The sequence below is a fragment of the Thermobia domestica genome, chromosome 3 (genome assembly GCF_964235325.1).
Source record: "Thermobia domestica chromosome 3, izTheDome1.hap1.1, whole genome shotgun sequence".
NCBI lineage: Eukaryota > Metazoa > Arthropoda > Insecta > Zygentoma > Lepismatidae > Thermobia > Thermobia domestica.
Genome location: NC_137456.1, coordinates 273,960,930 through 273,980,347, shown reverse-complemented (window position 1 = coordinate 273,980,347; position 19,418 = coordinate 273,960,930). Strand labels below are relative to the sequence as shown.

General features: G+C 34.7%; 1 protein-coding gene across 4 annotated transcripts in view; it reads right to left on the bottom strand.

The window, feature by feature from the left end:
- LOC145681057 (uncharacterized) overlaps window positions 1-18,033 on the bottom strand; it is a 53,162-nt gene extending 35,129 nt beyond the window's left edge. The window contains exon 1 of one of the 4 annotated variants that reach the window (XM_081752404.1): window positions 17,725-18,033. The gene's annotated coding sequence lies outside the window, so the exon portion shown is untranslated. The other 3 variants (XM_081752405.1, XM_081752406.1, XM_081752407.1) reach the window with 3 other exon arrangements.
- Between the last annotated feature and the right edge of the window lie 1,385 nt (window positions 18,034-19,418).

The following is a 19,418-nucleotide window of genomic DNA, read 5'->3' as shown; positions in this document are numbered from 1 at the left end:
CAAGTAGAATGTGCAATAATAATAATAATAATAATAATAATAACAGTGGTAGCAGTAGTACGGAAATTTGAAATAATATATATATATATATATATATATATATATATATTCAACGTTTAGGACCTAAAAGTTACGCGTTACACAACGCTACTTTCGAAGTAGGGTAACAGTTACTTTTCTTTGGAAAGTATCGAGTTACATTTGAAGAGAAAGTGAAGTAAGCTGTAACAAGTTACATTTTTACAAGTAACTTACCCAACATTGATTGAATAGTTACACCTGTATGAAATATTTCATATCGTTTTGTTTATTCGAATATTACCTGTGGATTTAAAAATTAAACTTCATTATTACATAAATGGATATATTTCAATCCGATGTCTAATACATAATTATGTGAAAATGGCCACTGGTTATATAAATCGGTGTATGATACAAAAAATTTAGTCTTGCATAAATAGATATACCCTCAACTTTATTACCTCAAAAATTAGATTAAAAATAATTAGGTCAAGACCACAGAGTTCCGATTTTGGTGACTGGGATGGAAGGTTAAGTTTCCGATGGGACTACCTAATATTTATGAAGTTATTGTGCTGTTTTGAATTCCATTTAAGAACTTCAACTACAGATATAGGCTCACTGCTGAAAAGGATGGAAAATTCAGTAAACGATAACAATGATCCAAATCACTCCAGGAAGTTTTGAAGAAGCATACAAATACGTGTTCATCAACGTCTTCAAGTATTTTGAATGATGATTTTAAAGCACGGTTCGTACAAAGGAAAGAACAAAATAGATGAGGTAGATTTCCTGAGTTGAGGTGATTTTGAGTTTAACGTCCCGTTGCGCAACGAGGCAAGGAGGCAAATGAGAAGAGGACCTATTGATTACCATGGGATCGGAACCACATGAGCTCCCGCCGAGAATCGAACCCGGGTCTTCACGCCAGTGGGCAATTTCTGTATTAGATGATGACATTATTGGCAATAATAATAACGATGCCTTAATAACTATACCGAAGACAACTCCACGTAGACAACTCCATATATATCACCATTTACTTTGGAAATACGGCCGAACGCGGTAGATTTGAATTATCAAGCACTTTGAAAAGATCTCTTATCATAGATTTATAGAATATAACATACATTTATTTAAAGAAAACTACATACAGTATTAGTATACCTAAGATTGCAGAGAATGAAACAGGAAATACGTGTGGGGTTTCCGCATCATTTAATAAAATTTCGAAAAAAACAATCACTGAATATTAAAACGAGTTTAGGTGGCAATTTAAACTAAAAGTAAATATATGTCTTCACTAATTACAGAGTGTGTCGGTTTCGTATGGTTCGCTTTTAAATATTTGAAAAAAAAAAAAACCTTATCATATACTACTAATGAACGTTATAGATTTTCACTGAAAATGCCAAGTCGATAACAATCATACTTAATATTATAAGTTGAAATAAATAGTAATATGGAAGATAGAACGGTTTCCTAATTACATGGTATACTATTTACAAAGACTGATAAATACACGGTAATTTTACGATTGCGAAAATTATTGTGAAGGTAGTCGATATCCAAATATCATATTCTCCGAGTTATATATTGTTAGTAATTCTTTTCTGATAATAGAATATCCAATTAATTTATGCGTCGAAATATAGATTCACGATTTTCAAACCTAAAAGAAATCGTAAAGTGCCACATGGCCTTCCTCGATTTGTACATAAAGTTGCTTTGAAACGTATGTTACATTTTTACCGGACACGTAAAGTTCTAACAGCTAATTTACAATTTAGAACGTTTTATACTAAATACACAAGTGTAAAAAGAAGAACGAAACGCTTGTATGTCGTGAAATTTTTCAATTGCACGGAAATTTTAATGTTATTTTCTAAATAGTGGTGGTTGAAGTCTCACTATTATCCTCTCTCCATTCCGCTTGTGTTTTTTTCTCGCAGAAAAAATAAATGAAAATACCGAAATATTATTTCAAATATATTAATCCAAACTGTACATATACGAGTTTATAGTATAAAGTGCACTAAATTGTCAACTCTAAAAGTGTGACTTGTTCTTTTGTCAGTCAGAAGTCTCGCTTATCTAAAATTTTACTGATATTTTTTTAATTGGTCATTAATTGATCAGAAAACTACGGAAAATTCCTTTCCTTCATGGGTTCATTCTAGTGATGGGCCATGGGAATATTCCTGGTGGGAAGGAAAATAAAAAAATGGGAGTATTCCCGGGAAGGGATTTATTTCTATTTTTTTACTTTTATCTTCCAAATTATAAGAATCATACGATTAATTACTTTATTTTCAATTATTATGATTTACTTCTAGGTTTTAAATAATTTGGAGGTTAAAAAATTTAAAATACGATGACTGTATTTTATATAACCAATAATATGATTTTTTAAGCTCCATTTTCATTTGCACTAAAAGGTAGTAAAGTACTAATTTGCAAATGATGAAAAGGAACCATTTTTTAAAGTAATGAAGAAATTACGTAGAAATAGATATGAAGTACTATTAATAAACCCCGAGCTACCGTTAGTAATAGACGTCGGGCTGTCTCCTCTCTCTGACTAGAATTTCTGAAGAGGTACTCGGACTTCTCTTACATGTGAATTAACGCATGGGAATTTCGAGAAATGGGTAGGAAAAAAAGTCCTGTGTAGCAATGTTACGTGCAAAATTTAAAAGCTAAGTCAAATATGTTGCAAATAAGTTATGTTGCAAATATTGTTAACATAAATATTTATGCGCAAATTTTGATAAAATGGTAAGACATGTGTCTTGTGGCAGTTTACCAACCTAATTTGTTTATAACATTTAACAATTTAGTATGTTTATAATGTCAATAGTAGAGTCAAGTTCAGAAAATCCACCTACATATAAACTTAAACTGTTTAGCGGTTTAAAAAAGTATGTGGACTTACTATTTTTTCTATCTATTTACTTGCATGGAACATATTGTAAATAAATATACATTTATGTGTATTATCTAAATATAATAAAATATTAATAAAATAATATAATACCGTTCAGAAAATACACTTTTTAAAAACTCATCTGGGGACAACAATAATAATATACTGTGATATAGAAAGGAATTTAACTTTCAAGTAGGAATATAGTAATAGAATGCAATTTTCTATGTGATTGTACATAAATTCCCGGAAAATTACCATCTTTGAGAGTTTCCTGAAAAATATGTTCCCGGGAATTTACCATCACTAGCTGATTCTAACTAGTCGAGATTTGCGATTGAATTTCGGTCTGTTACTCATGTACTCAAAACAATGACCACCTGTTCCTACGTCATCTGTTGGTTCAGGGAGAACTATTTGCGCTACTCAGTGGAGAAACGACTTAGATCATAATACGATGCATATTTATGAAGTGCCTACCCCGTTGGTATTAAAACGAAGAATAAAAAAGAAACAAAAATCACGTTTCTTCAGAAGTTAAATATTCATCTATTCGTTTATAAACAATTATTTCAATATATTCTATTATTTAAGAACAAGGTTAAAGAGTACTACTTTGCAAGATTATAAAACGAAAGTCAATCTATTGCATTTAGTAAACCACTTAAATATGTAACGTGTTATGTTCCTTAACAGTACAACACAATCAGTGCCCATGAACACATGTACTCAATAATTTTTGCAGTTCTTTTAAAAGCTGTTATCTATGCTACGCGTATAAGCATACGAAGGATGTTGTGACATTAATTTTTCTGTCACCGAACGATATTATGAAATGAACCTTATACATACTTAAGAACAAGCCTACGATATAAAGGCCCAATGATTTGGTAAATTGTAAATTTCTGGCATTAAGTTTGCCAAAGATTCGGTAGCGAACGTATTTAAAGTGATACTCGATGAAATTTATCCAGAAAAGACTTTTCCAAGTAAAAAGAAACGAAATTATCTATTGAATTCAAGACTAGAAAGAAGGAACATAATGGTAATGAAGTCGATGAGTATTTTGCAAATTCTTCAGAATTATTATTGATTTACTTTAATTTATCACATAACTTAACCGTCGTGTTTTTAGCCAATGTAATATATTCCTAAATTCTCTATATTAGTTCATAAAATGTATGTAACTGATATAATTTGTAGGGAGTGATACGTAGTGGTCGATGTGGAAAATTCCAGTTCAACTGAAATGGATTGAATAACCAAGTTAATGCTGTGATTACCGAGTGAAATTATTTATGTAATTGTCAATACGAATCAAATGAAGGAAATTTCGTTTGTTCGATAACTGATATTCATTGCCAAAAATCCCGAATTTTTACATATCCTTCGACCGTCCCTCTTCCAAACTCTACCGTGACTATTCACATATTTCATTTACTTAATCTTTTTTTTTTTTTTTCAAAAATTAAGGGGTTAACTGACTCAGATAGAGGCCTCGAAATAGAAAATTTGCGGAGAAATAAACACAATCAGACGAATTTTATAATGAGAGTAACAAATATTAAAAAGTTCAAAACTGTGGAGTGACTAATAAGGGAGGAAACGAAAGTTAAAGTGTGGACAGTATATGTTCGTGAATTGGTGCTCCGAGGTGAGAAAGCAGTAAAGCATAATCTGACAGTGTTTCAAATCCATTGTGTTATTAACTAACTTAGGATATGTATGCTGGTGTAATGGAGGGAAATATATAAATGTAGAGAAAAAGTTAATAAGAGGAGAGTTACGGCATATGAAATACAGTGAATTGAGGCAAATGTTTGGATAGTATTCAATGCTACAGTGGCATAAATTTGTGAAATCGAATTAAAAAGCTTTATATTTTATTTTATGGGTTGTATAATAAGATAGAATTACGAAATAGAAGGCGTGCTTTGTAAAACTGCGACACACAATGTATATGTTTTATGCATGAAGTGTTTTTTCATTATCTACATTTATACTAACCGTCGCTGACGTGCCTGCTCCCTATAGACACACTCTATAACTACTGTTCGGGACCTTTTGCTGCGCTCCTGCCTTGAGACGGTTGGAGAGCATTCATGCTTTTCAGTGGTCACCTAGCACAAGTTGGTTATTGCTTAATGCACTGTAGATTTTAGGCCACATATCGACACAGTGTATTTATAATCAGCCGTCGTGAAGACAATCTGCACCTATTAATGGAGTTCCTTTCTTAAGAACTTCTTTCTAAGGCAGTAAGAGTATATGTGATCTTGATAAGAAAGTTTTTTTTTTCCATGAATGTAGGTATTCCTCCACTGAAACAAGTATTTTCGTAAGCGTGTTGTACCTTTCTATGTCCTATGGGCATCCCAAAAATGAAGAATGACATTCACGAACTTCTAGTGCAGTTTCGCGCTGAGTTGATTTTCAGTTTAACGTGTCGTTTAGCACCGAGGCTATATTAGAAGTGGTCCTGCTGATTAACGTGGAATCCGAACCACACGAGCTCTCACCAATTTTTGAAGCTGTAGTCTCCATCACAGTGTAAAGTCAATTGTTCTAGTCATTAATGAGTACTCTGTAGTTTGTAATACTTAACAGTTCCCAGGTACTAAGTTTGCGCAGTAATAATATATTGATGGATACGGATGTAGGAAAGATCAAAGGAAGCTTCAAATAAAGAAATATTTGTGATTACCAGTGAATAACGAAGGCTATAAATGAAACAGCGATAATTATACTAAGGTATATGAAAGTAAGAACGCATATGTTGTACATTTCGCGCGGAAAATATTGACGCCTAACGCTTAGCGTCAATATTTTTCGCGTTTTTACACATCACCCTTGTATGTCCATAATGACGCTGCGTACACAGTTGTCACTCGCTGGCAAGAAACTCTCACTTCTTATGTTGCTTACTGTGGACTAACAAGTTTCAACTTGCTTTGGTCGGTCGACAGCAATACTTGGCGTGTGCACGTACTCTTGGTATTTCGTGTAATTTCTTTGTTACTGTGTTTTTTTTATCTAATTTCTTTGTGACAAAATGTCTTATTACATCCTGAAACCTGGTAAAACAGAGGCGGTGTTAAAGCTGGTAAAAATCCAAAGATATCTCCAAGTAAACGGGTCTTGTAGCTGAGAACAGTACAACGCTTTAAGGACGAAGGAGAAATCATAATGCCCCGTCCAAAACCAAGCCTGTTAGGCCTAGTAAATTATCTCAAAGGACGCTAAAGATCATAGAAAGGCAGCTCCAGAACCAACATTCTTTATCAGCTAGGGAATTAAAAGAAAACAATCCTTGCTTGGTAAGTGTCCCTTCGAACGGTGCAGGAGAAAATTCATCACGACTTGGGACTAGGAAGTTACAGAGCTCGCCGGAAACCCCTTCTTACGAAGAATCATCGTAAAAAAAAGACTGCTTTTTTGTATTAAAAAAAAGTATTTGAAATGTTAATAACTGGAGTGTTGTGGACTGATGAAGCCACGTTTTTTGTCAGTGGCAATGGTTGCCAGCGTATGTACTGTCCTTCTGTTGATGATCCCAACCTTCCTCAGTACACCTGCTCATCTGCAAAACACCCTGCGAGCATCATGCTTTGGGGTTCCTTTAGTTATGGTGGTGTAACGAAGAAGTTAGTTATTCTTCCTCGAAACCAGACCATAAATCAGTTTGTCTATTTCGAGCTATTAAACATGTATTGGAATCGTCATTTGCAAAAAGTGGAGCATTTCTTTTTTAAGCAAGATGGAGCTCCTTGTCATACAGCGAAAAGTGTGGTATCTTGGCTTAAAGATGCTGCTGTCCCATTTTTTGTAGATTGGCTTGGGCGAAGTCCAGACTTAAAACTCATAGAAAACCTATGGTCTGTCATGAAGAGACTTTTACAGGGTAGGGACATCTCTATATTGCCTCTGCTTAAAGCTGCTATCAGGCAGGTTTGGGATAATTTGCCACTCGTTACCCTCCAAAATCTCGCCTTGAGTGTTCCACAACGACTGAAAGTATGCAAGGAGAGGAAATGAGGTTCAACAAAATACTGACTATGAGATAAATATTCTAACTTTTATTTTGTAGTATGTTCGGTTTCTCTTTCTTTGTGGTTGTAGCTTTCACTTCTATCGCGTCAATCCGCGCAACGTGTAATACAACGGTGAAAACAATTGGTATGAGTCATCTCCGAGGCCGCCATCTGCGGCACTTAAGGTTACTGTGCACACCCCCTTGTCCGAGCATTTCGCCTTTTCGCCACCAGATGCTCACTTTTTCATTTAGCAATCACTGCTGGCACCTCTACTGGGAAGAATTGAAAGATCGTACCGCTCAGTTTAAATGTCCAGGATATCCACAATTGAAGTGGGCGGGGAGAGGAATCCAAAAGTTTTTTTTTTCCTTCCTGCACCTGCAGTCAGTCAGAGTCTATTTTTACAAGCCGTGTTGTTCAGCCGCAGGGCAAAATCTCAACCATTGACGGGTAACAGAAATCTTTTCTTTTTGCAGGTAGGAATAGAGTTTGTGTACGAAAAACGTGAATTAGGTTGCAGAGAAAATCATTCGCATCGCGTTGACAAATTTTCTTTCGTCCGTTTATCACATGAAGCTCTTTTCTTTTTTTTTTCGATTACCAGAATATGAGATAAAAAAACCTAAATGGTTCTTTGTATACAGAAAACAAACAATACCAATATTTTCTTACATATCAGTATTATATGATTTTTTTTTCCCTGAAGTGTATGATGCTTGAAAAATGGACAGAATGAATTTTGACTTTTCTATTTGTCCCTATCCTTCTGAGTAGAGAGAATGCTGTGGCGCAACTAAAGGGCCTGCAGGGCCCGCAACATTGAGAGGCCCAGAACAGAAAGAGGCCCATTTCAGTTTCGAAGTTAAACTTTATAATGTTAGGATGTTAAAAATGATGTGATGTTCCAACTATATCTCATTTTTACCTGTGAAGACGGTAACACCTGAGCGATTATTTAGTAAATTAAATGCCAACAAAACTTATACTGACCAGCGAAAACATTATGACCACTCGCTACTTTTTGAACGAAATCATTGTGCAGAGATAAGAGCTACAAGGCATAACACAACCGCCTCCAAACGTGACAAAAATCTCACTCGATTAGTCAGTGTGGTGCTTGTGCCTTGAATGGGGAAGGACGACGATATATCAGGGTGAGTAAATGGCTGGGAGCTTCATTTCGGAAACAGCGCGACTTGTCGAGTTTTCGCGATCTGCCGTGCTTATGTATTTCAAAGGTGGGAAAAGGAGAGTGAAACCAGCATCGAACCAAACAACAAAAAGTGGGACGACCACACCTCATTAAAAATGTCGGATGTCGTAGACTCTCGAATTTGGTACAGCAGAATAGACGAAAACTATAGCACAATATAATAATAATAATAATAATAATAATAATAATAATAATAATAATAATAATAATAATAATATAATATAATATAATATTTTGCATATGAGCAAGTTGTGACTCACTAGATAGAACATAGAAAGTCAAAACTGTTCTCTATAAATTTTACGTGACTCATGGATGTGGATAGAGGGGGGTCCGTTTAACATTTTTGCGGGGAGGCCCTTTCGTCCTTACTTACGCTACTGAGAGGTAAGGTAAAATAATAACACCAATATATATAAACTCCTGGTGCAACAGTCCCTTGTGATCTGAGTCTGCAGCGGGCTTATGTTAGTGGTCAGCACAACTACACCCAACGTAGCCGACTGTCTAGATTGAAGTCCGCTATCTCTTAGTTTCTCAACTTTTCTCTCGATGTTTGGTCAACACAGCAATGTTTGAGTGCCACACCGGGAATTAAACCCTGGACGACGCACACCGTATCACTTTCGCTAATCTTTTGGTAAAATTCAGGTTAGGGTTGTACTGAATTATTTTTGGAATATGCCATTTCTCATAAGGTAAAGTTCAAAAGTATTGTGACATAATTAAAAAGCTCATTATCAACCACGTATTCTTGCCTCTAATATCACTAAAAGTTTTCGAGATACGTGTCAGAAATGGTTGAAACTCTTGAAGTTAGTTTAGTAACTTGAAGAAGATAGTGGCCTTATACATACATAATTGCTCCAATTTTTATTTTTATTCTTCTTTCTCGTAAAGAAATACAAAATCATAATTTCAACCATTTTGGTACATTTTTCATAATTTGAAGGGCGAACAGCCGGTTTCTTTCCTTACGTTTTGAACTTGGGATTTATATTCTTCTTGTCACTTATCGTGAAAGTCATATAATGACATGGGTCCCAAAGCTAGAATATATTATGCGACAGAGGTAATGACAATTTCATCTCTCAAGATCTATTAAATTTGACATTTATTGAACGATAGCGGTTTTATAATACGAATAAATTTTTCGCAATAAGGTGCATATAGTGGTCGTAAGAAATGACAAAAGCTACCATTGACCTTTATAGTTTGACTGATGCTTTTTCGACCATGGTCTTCCCCTTAAATTTTGTAAAGGACAGTATCATTTTAATTATCTTGGCCTAATTTCCTAAAGCCTCTCATTCTTACGCTAAAAGAAAGATTTATATTTTTTATGTATAAGAATTCAGGGAATGCAAATTTATTCAAAATTCGTTTACAATTAAAGTCGGCTAAACAGATATTCCTTCGAGATTTCTGTATTTTGAAAACAAATTCACGATTTCAGTTCTTTGTCTTTACTTGTTTCCATGTTTTTTTTGTTTTTTTTGTTCTTTTTTTATCAATACTGTATGATCAATTCCAAGAATTATTTTAGTTCCCCGGTAAATCCATTTATAACAAGCTCCAAATACTGCTACAATTCTAATATGGTTTCAGGAGAATCTGCATATCTCATCCTTTTGTTACTCTCTATATATTCATCTACTATGTAAACAAACATCAGTGAAAGAAAGAGGCTGAGAACTAACACGTGCTCCGTGAGGAACGTTGTCATTCCTTTTACTAATATATCTAGAGAGTCTAGTGTTGCCACGAGACAAGACGAGACTTCTGGCTGTGTCGTCTCGTCTAGAAAAGATGTGCCCGTCTCGTCTCGTATCGAATGATTCTGTCTCGTCTCGTGGCAACACCAGAAAGGCTGAGGCCCACAAAAAGAGCTGTTATACCAAGTGGTTAAAATTACAACTTTTAAACAAGTTTTGTTTGGTAGCACAACACACAACACGACTGCAATCTTCCAGCAACAACTGCTTAGATTCGACTGAACCAGTAATTACTTCGATAGGAACATTTGTCAATACCGTCAGTACAGTCGAAAGGCAAGACTTCCCCATTTATTCTGATATCTTTTTTTCAGAACCCCTGACGCCACTTCAACAAAAAGGAGGCCTATGTAACTTTCCCATTTAAAAAAAAGGTTTAGCTTCGAATAACATCATAAAACAATAAAAAAGATAAATTTTGTTGTCATATCAGCATCTTTTCAAAACTCAGTATCGAGAAAGGCTGACACGTTTCTGTCTTGGTTCGGAACGAGAAAGACCATGAAACAATAGTTAGTTACTGATAAAATTGCGATTTCTACTTGTACTTCTATAACAGGATTTTTATACGTAGATATCTCCACCAGCCCCCGGAATAAAATCTTCTGAAACACTGATCTCAATGAACGCTTTACATTTGTATTTGAATCTGGAGCACTATCACAAAATAATTGAACTTGAATCGATTGAAAAATGGAAGTGAAAGCTGTTTGTAAGAATAATTTTTAAAAAATTCTTTAGGTATTCCCTGTTCTTTGTAGGATTTGAAACATTGAATCATTTCGATCATTTGAAATAATAAAAGATGGTATACATTTCGAAGGCAAATAATTTATTCCGAGTTAATAAATTTTTAAGAAAATTCAGAAACTGTGTTTGTATTTTTCGAGACACGAGACGAGACATTTCACAAAACGTTTCGTATTGTATCTTGTCTCGCTTCAAAGAGTCCTGTCTCGTCTCGTTGGAACACTAAGAGAGTCTTACGCATTCTCTTTCCAAGAAAGTGAAACTTGAAAAGCACATTCAGTCAATTGTTATCATAGAATATACCATATGCATAGCCACTGATGTGTAGAAGGTGACACAGGCGGAATTTGTTCTTATGGAGCCCTTGGCGAGTTGGAGCCGTAGGGCTCTATTATTTGGATTGGAAACATTGGTTCAAAAATATTTTACATTTAGCATACATATATACACACATATATATATATATACATACACACACACACACGTACATGTGTGTTACATATACTTTAATTAATGTGTGGACCTGCGGACAAGGTATAGTTCGCCCGCCCAAAAAACCGCTTTTGGGGGGTGGGTTCGAAGCGCACTCCTGAAACATAGAATTATGCTAATCGTAATCTTCTGAGATAGACTACCCCCCGAGGAATAAGTAAATAAATAAATAAAAATAGTTTCGTAACGTTTATCTTCCGTATACGAGTAATTGAAAAATTTTAGTGTCTCAACAATGAGAGCTGTATACAGGTGATCATGCGTTCCTGGCGGAACTTCCCTAGTTCCGGCCCAAAATTTCACACTATACCCTCTTTCGGCTCTCTCCCCCACGGTAGTTTTAAGATTTTTTATCTATTATCTACTCCCTTGGAGTAACTGTTGTTCTGTATTTTCACGGGCTTGCAACCGTCAGAATGAATATCCTGGCTGCTTTCCCAGCTACCTATTCAGCATGCAATAACAATCAAATCCCACACAAACTACTCTACCCATCAAATATTTTAGCATGGAAAGTTCTTTTACGCAACGTATTTCGTTTGTTTAAAATGGAACAGACCTAAATACAACTTTTTTTTAATGTTCTGGAAATTCGATAGCGAGATCGCTCACATCAAAAAATGAGAGAATTAGTGCTCTGATAACCTGGTAGAAATACAACATGCCATATATACACATTACTGTGATTACATTGCTATTTATTCAATGATTATTTTGCTTAGAGCTTTCTTCCTCTCCAGGGTACTCTTCAAGGGTATATAATTACTCTTCACTTATGTCGCGAAAAAATATTCAGCTTGCAAATTTATTTCGAGAACTTCTCATTCCCTAATACATGTTTATTCTCTGAGTTTGTACGTACAGCCGACAAACTTACATAGAATCTCAACAGAGTTCAAATGTGAGGTGTCTGCTGGGAAGCACAGGTCAGTTGTATGGGAGGGGCTTTTAGAGTGCAATTCTAGGAACACTGTGGGCTTTCAGAGTGTAATTCTACGAACGCTGTAGGGGGCCATCCCGTCCACCTGAGACAAAAAAAAAAAAAAAAAAAAAAAAAATCTGGAGGCACACAACTAGTTCACACTGGTTATAAAACAGGTGCAACAAAGTTCTGAATGAAATATGTTTATTTATTTATTTTTTTTTTCACTATTCCATTTTCCGAACAATAACATTTACCGATGACCTGTTAGCCCCTCCACCACAGCCACCATGAAAACAAATTCAATCGGAATTTGTCCAGCTCGTTTGATCACGAATAATTATCGTTTGATCCCAACGCATACTGATGTATTACACACAATTTGGCTAGGGCTTGTTAGCCCTTGATAATCGACATGTATCATTCCATAGATATTTCAATCGTAAATAGGTAAACAAATTTGCTTAGTTTCTGGTAGCAAGTATGGAAAATAGTTTACTGTTTATTTAAAAATTTAGGCCTCCAACAATGAAACTAACAACAATATGAGAAATCGACATGTACCATTCTCTAGATATCTGAATCGTAAATATGTCAAGTTTGGTCAGCTTCTGGTAAAAAGTATGGAAAATAAAGTGAATCGTTTATTTAACAATGGTAGTCTCCAACAACGTAACTAAAACAATATGTTAAATCGACATGAACCATAGGATAGATATTTCAATCTTACATAGGTACGCAAAGTTTGGTCAGTTTCTGGTAGAAAGTATGAGAGATAAAGTTTATTGTTTATTTAAGAATAGTGGCCTTCAACAATGAAACTAACAACAATATGTGGAATCCACACGTACCATTCCCTAGATACTGCAATCTTAGTTGGGTGTGCAAAGTTTCTTCATTTTCTCGTAGAAAGTACGAAAGATAAAGTTGATTGTTTACTTAACAACGGTGGCTTCTAACAATGAAACTAACAACAATATGTGAAATCGGCACGAACCATTCCATTGATATCTCAATCGTAAATGAGTGTGCCACGTTTGGTTAGTTGGTGGTAGAAAATATGGCAGACACAAGTTGACTGTATACTTAACACTGGAGAAATCCAACGATTCTGTATTTAACAATGGTGGCCATCAATAATGAAACTAACAACAACATGTGAAATCGACACATAGCATTCCGCAGATATTTCATCTTTTAAGGGGTATGCAAAATTTGGTCAGTTTCTGGTAGAAAGTATGGCACATATAGTTAATTGTTCATTTAAAAATGGTGGTCTCTAACAATAAAACTAACAACAATAAATGAAATCGACACGTACCACTCCATAGATATCTCAGTCGTAAATAAGTATGCCACGTTTGGTTAGTTTGTAGTATAAAGTATGGCAGATAAAGTTGATTGTTTATTTAATAATGGAGAAATCCAACGATTCTTTTAAAATGGTGGCCTCGAACAGTGAAACTAACAACATGTGAAATCGATTGGTACCATTCAGTAGATATCTCTGTGGTAATCCGATGGGTGTGCCAAGTTTGATCAGTTTGTGTTAGAAAGTGTGTTAGATAAAGTTGACTGTTTACTTAACAATGTAGGCCTTCAGTAATGAAACTAACAAGAATATGTGGAATCGACACGTACCATTCTTTAGATATCTCAATCTTAAATGGATGTATAAAGTTTGGTCAGTTTGTGGTAGAAAGTACGGCAGAAAAAGTTGATTCTTTACTTAGAATGGTGTCCTCTAACAATGAAACTAACAACAATATGTGAAATCGGCATGTACCATTCCATAGATATCTCAATCGTAAATGATTGTGCAAGTTTGGATAGTTTGTGGTAGAAAGTGTGGCAGAAAAACTTGATTGTTTATTTAACAATGGTGGCATCTAACAATGAAAGAACAATATGTGAAATCGACACGTACCATTCCCTAAATATTTCAATCTTAAATGCGTGTGCAATGTTTGGTCAGTTTCTGGTAGAACGTGTGATAGACAAAGTTGATTGTTTTTTTAACAATGGTGGCCTCTAAGAATGAAAGTAACAACAATAAGTGAAATCGGCACGTACCGTTCCATTGACATCTCAATCGTAAATGATTGTGCAAGTTTGGTCAGTATGTGGTAGAAAGTATGGCAGATAAAGTTGATTGTTGTTTAATAATGATGAAATCCAACGATTATGTATTTAACAATGGTGTCTTACAACAATGAAACTAACAACAATATGTGAGATCGACACATAGCATTCCGTAGATATTTCAACTTTAAGTGGGTGTGCAAAGTTTGGTCAGTTTCTAGTAGAACGTATGGCCATTAATGTTGATTGTTTGTTTAACAATGGTGGCCTCTTAACAATGAAACTAACAACAATATGTGAAATCGATCCATACCATTCCATAGATATCTTAATCTTAAATTATTCTGCAAATGTTGGTTAGTTTGTTGTAGAAAGTGTGGCAGAAAAACTTGATTGTTTATTTAACAATGGTGGCATCTAACAATGAAAGAACAACAATATGTGAAATCGACACGTACCGTTCCATCGACATCTCAATCGTAAATGATTGTGCATGTGCAATGTTTGGTCAGTTTCTGGTAAAACGTGTGATAGACAAAGTTGATTGTTTTTTTAACAATGGTGGCCTCTAAGAATGAAAGTAACAACAATAAGTGAAATCGGCACGTACCGTTCCATCGACATCTCAATCGTAAATGATTGTGCAAGTTTGGTCAGTATGTGGTACAAAGTATAGCAGATCAAGTTGATTGTTTATTTAATAATGGAGAAATCCAATGATTGTTTAACAATGGTGGCCTCGAAGAATGAAGCTAACAACAATATGAGAAATTGATTGGTACCATTCAGTAGATATCTCTGTGGTAATCCGATGGGTGCGCCAAGTTTGGTCAGTTTGTGTTAGAAAGTATGGCAGATGAAGATGATCGTTTATTTAACAATGTAGAAATCCAACGCTTGTGTATTTAACAATGATGGTCTTGAACAATGAAACTAACAACAATATGAGAAATCGACACATATCTTTCCCGAGATATTTCAATCTTAAATGAGTGTGCAAGGTTTTGTCAGTTTCTGGTAGAAAGTATGGTAGATAAAGTTGATTCTTTATTTAACAATGATGTCCTCTAACAATGAAACTAACACCAATAAGTGAAATCGACACGTACGGTTCCATAGATGTCTCAATTGTAAATGAGTATGCCAAATTTGGTTAGTTTGTAGTATTAAGTATGGCAGATAAAGTTGATTGTTTATTTAACAATGGAAAAATCCAGCGATTGTTTAACAATGGTTTCCTCGAACAATGAAACTAACTACAATATGTGAAATCGACACGTACCATTCGCTAGATGTCTCTGTGCTAATCGGATGGGTGTGCCAAGTTTGGTCAGTTTGTTTTAGAAAGTGTGGCACATAAAGTTGATTGTTTATTTAACAATGGTGGTCTTCAACAATGAAACTAACAACAATATGTGAATTCGACACGTACCATTCCCTAGATATTTCAATCTTAAATGGGTGTGTAAAGTTTGGTCAGTTTCTGGCAGAAAGTACGGAGATAAAGTTGATTGTTTACTTAACAATGGTGTCCTCTAACAATGAAACTAATAACAATAAGTGAAATCGACACGTACCATTCCCTAGATTTTGTAACGTCCATTAACCAGATTATATCCGTTTTTGCTTAATTTTTGAATTGTTCATTTTATTTTTGATTGTTTTAATTTTATTAGTTGTATATGTTAACATTGGTGACGGTGGCGCCATCTACCGTTTTAGACACAAACTATTTGGACGTAATGAATAACCTTAAGCCAAATTAAAATTCAGAAAGAATTACTCTCACTGTGGTTATTCCGTACAAATAGATTTAAGCAGCCTTCCAGTTCGTTCTATTTATTGATCGTTTACAATCTCTCTCGCTGGGCCGTTTACTTTGGAAATTTGTGAGAGGTGGCTACAGATGTAACCTGATAAACACATCACATTATGTTAATATTTTAAGAAAGAAATGGCAAGAACTAATGTTTAAGCAAACTTTCTTTACAGAAAATTGTCACCGTTAAGTATTAATTTCTTTTTAAGAAGACACAAAATACGTAGACAGATTCCAGAGTAGATATCTGTGCATAAACCGATATCCACATCTTTAAGAATAAACTGCAAGCTAGTGAAACTGGTGTAGTAAATTAAGTTAAATTAATTAGGATTAGTTTCAAAGTTGGTCGCCCGTTTCTAGTAAAATGTTCAATATTTACTGGGAGGTGATGGATAATTTGCCGTTTGTGTGCTTGGTAATACAAAGAGCGGAAGTAATGTTTATATACCTATATACCTATCTATCTATCTATTTATCTATCTATCTATCTATCTATCTATATATATATATATATATATATATATATATATATATATATATATATAAGCTGTTATAAGCATGGAACTATTTGGCAACCAGAAGGAACTACTTCGTGCAAAGTTACCGCACGGTTGGATTGTGGGAAAGTAACGGGCATTTGTATTCTGAACATAGCTCCAGCTGTAGAGATGCTCTAACGGAGAGACGAAAAATTACACTCTATTAACTTTTAAAAAAAAGGTCAAAACTTCCTAACCCTAAGCTGACCCGACACTACCCTATCCTATTTAACCATACTTCAATCTACTCTACACTACCCTACTCTCTTATACCTTTTTAAAGCGATCCGAAAAATTATTTTTAAATTTTCGTAGTTGTTATTCTGCTTTATGTCGAAAACCAGGATGGTGACCAACTTCGGAACAAATGCCAATTAAACATTTGAAAGTAATACTAACTGTACGGGTAGTAAACTTAAAACAACTAAAAATTTTCGCAGAAACGAAAAATTATACAAGTTTATAATTTAAACCTGAGCTGCTTATAAGTGATTGAAATATGTTGAATTCTTTTTTCATCTAATTATTACCATTTCATTCCGTGAAAATACATTTCTCATTGTAGTATATTGGATTGCACGTCAAAAATAAAACAAGCATTCAATTTTCCGTGGTGGTATACTTTGGCGCATCACTCGAAATACTTGTTAAAATTTCTTTCACTAATTTTCTTTTTATTGTTTCCTAAATGATTTGCGCTGAGCGAATGAAAATATTTCACATGGCACAGATAAAATTCAATGGGACCAGCATACGGAATCCTTGAAAAATTGCAATTTCCTTAATATTTTCGTATAAATACGGCATCTGTATGTACGCATAAAACACAGTGCGAGAAATATAAAACAATATGCTAGGTAGCCACTACAAACCACGAATGCTAAGTAACCACGCCAGAAGGCCCAAGCGTTAGCAAGTGGGTGGGTGCGTCCGTACGGACCAGGCACGTCAGCGAAGGAGGGTATATGCGTAAGCGAGAATAGAGAAATCTTCTGGGTTTTGGGAATGATACGAGTTCCAATAGCACTTGTCATTGTTTCATACTAGTAGCGCTCCACTTGAAAACATAACATACAGCTTTTGTACACTGTGTAGAATTACACCGTTACTGCAAAATAGTTTCTAATATATCTTTCATTTGCACTTACTTACTTCATCCGTCGCAATGCACTTGTAGTGATTTTACACTAGTAAAACTACACTTGTATATATAAAATATATGTATTAGTTTGTATGTAATTCTATCGCTTACAGAAATTTGTTCTTTATAATTATGTCTTTTCATGCAAACTATTGAATTTTACATGTAAACTTTCCAAAATGTCGTGCACCAAAAGTAAACCAGGACCCACTTCTCATCAATTAACAATTATTAAGAGGAAAATAAATCCAATAATGAAGCTTGGCTATTTGATCCAACGAAAAAGAAATATGAATCTCTCAATATGTCTCCTTCGTCTTCTTCAGTCAGTGATGCCAATTCCTTCAGAGCCGTTTTCCCTTCACAAGCTTCAGAATTTCCCTTTTCCGGGCAAAATTTCCCTTTTCCGGGCAAAATTTCCCTTCATCCAAACCGTTCAAGTACTGTATTTAGTAACCGTATTTTTAATCGTTTTCGCTTCCACCCCCTAACCCCAATCTTATAACCACATACAAGCAGATACCTGACAGCCTTCCTTTGAGCTTACGCAGAATTTGAAGTTGATTTGTTGTTTAGGTATCTAAAGCGTCGCGATAGAGGAGGGGGAAGAATATGGAAAGGTGTAGGCTAGGACCTATGTTAAAGGTGCAATCTCTGCATTTGCCTGATGTGACTGAGGAAAACCCTATAAATAACTCGGTCAGGACGGACAACCTAAATAAATCATAAAGAATATAAAATAAATATGTAAATTTAATTTTTATCCTAGATGTCATGATAGATTTTAATATTAATGTAACCTAAGGTACAAAGGAAATATTAAATATATATTTGGTATGCACTTACTTAAGAACAGCACTCTCATATTTATTTGAAACGAATACGAACAGTTACAAAGAAAACTCGAGCTGCTACTGTCTTTGGCTGTACACGAGGAATGTTCGTAACCACAATACAAACTAAATCAAAGTTTAGAGATGCCTAATTCTTAAGAATTTATAATTCTGTGCGCACAGTTACCAGAAAAGTTGTAAACTTACACAAACACACACACACTAATGATCCAGTATTCGCCCATGTATACATATTTACATTCACGACATGCAGATTTTCTTCTCTTACATCGATTAATTCTCTTCACAATCAATTTTCTGGTTGGGAAAACCAAACTGTTATAATAGTTGGAGTGATAATTTAATTGAGAAATATTTCATCTTATTGTATTGCATTTAATTCAGCAATGGGAAGATTAATTTTGATAAAAGATTTTAAATAAGCATTCTTGTAATGTTTCGAATTTAACTGAATATGTTGATCGATGTGTAATGTTGATAATTATTAACGAATGCAAAGCAAGATGACTTGCGAGAATTTATATGAAATATGTGCAACTGACTATGTTTGGAATAAATATGACGTTGAATTTTAATGAGATTATCAGATACGTAAATACATTCAACCTATAAATGATTGAAGAGAGGTTCAAATTTCCCTGCAATATTGAGAGATTACAAGCAATTTCCCTTTTTCCCTTTTCTCCAAAATTTACTCAAAATTTCCCTGCGCCAAGGGAAATTTCCCTTCAATTGGCATCACTGTCTGCAGTTGCTACTTACCTTCGCTGTCCCGGCAATTAACTTGTTTTATCTTGAGACCATTATCGGTCAGATAGGTACGTGCACATGCATTAAAGTCATGTGA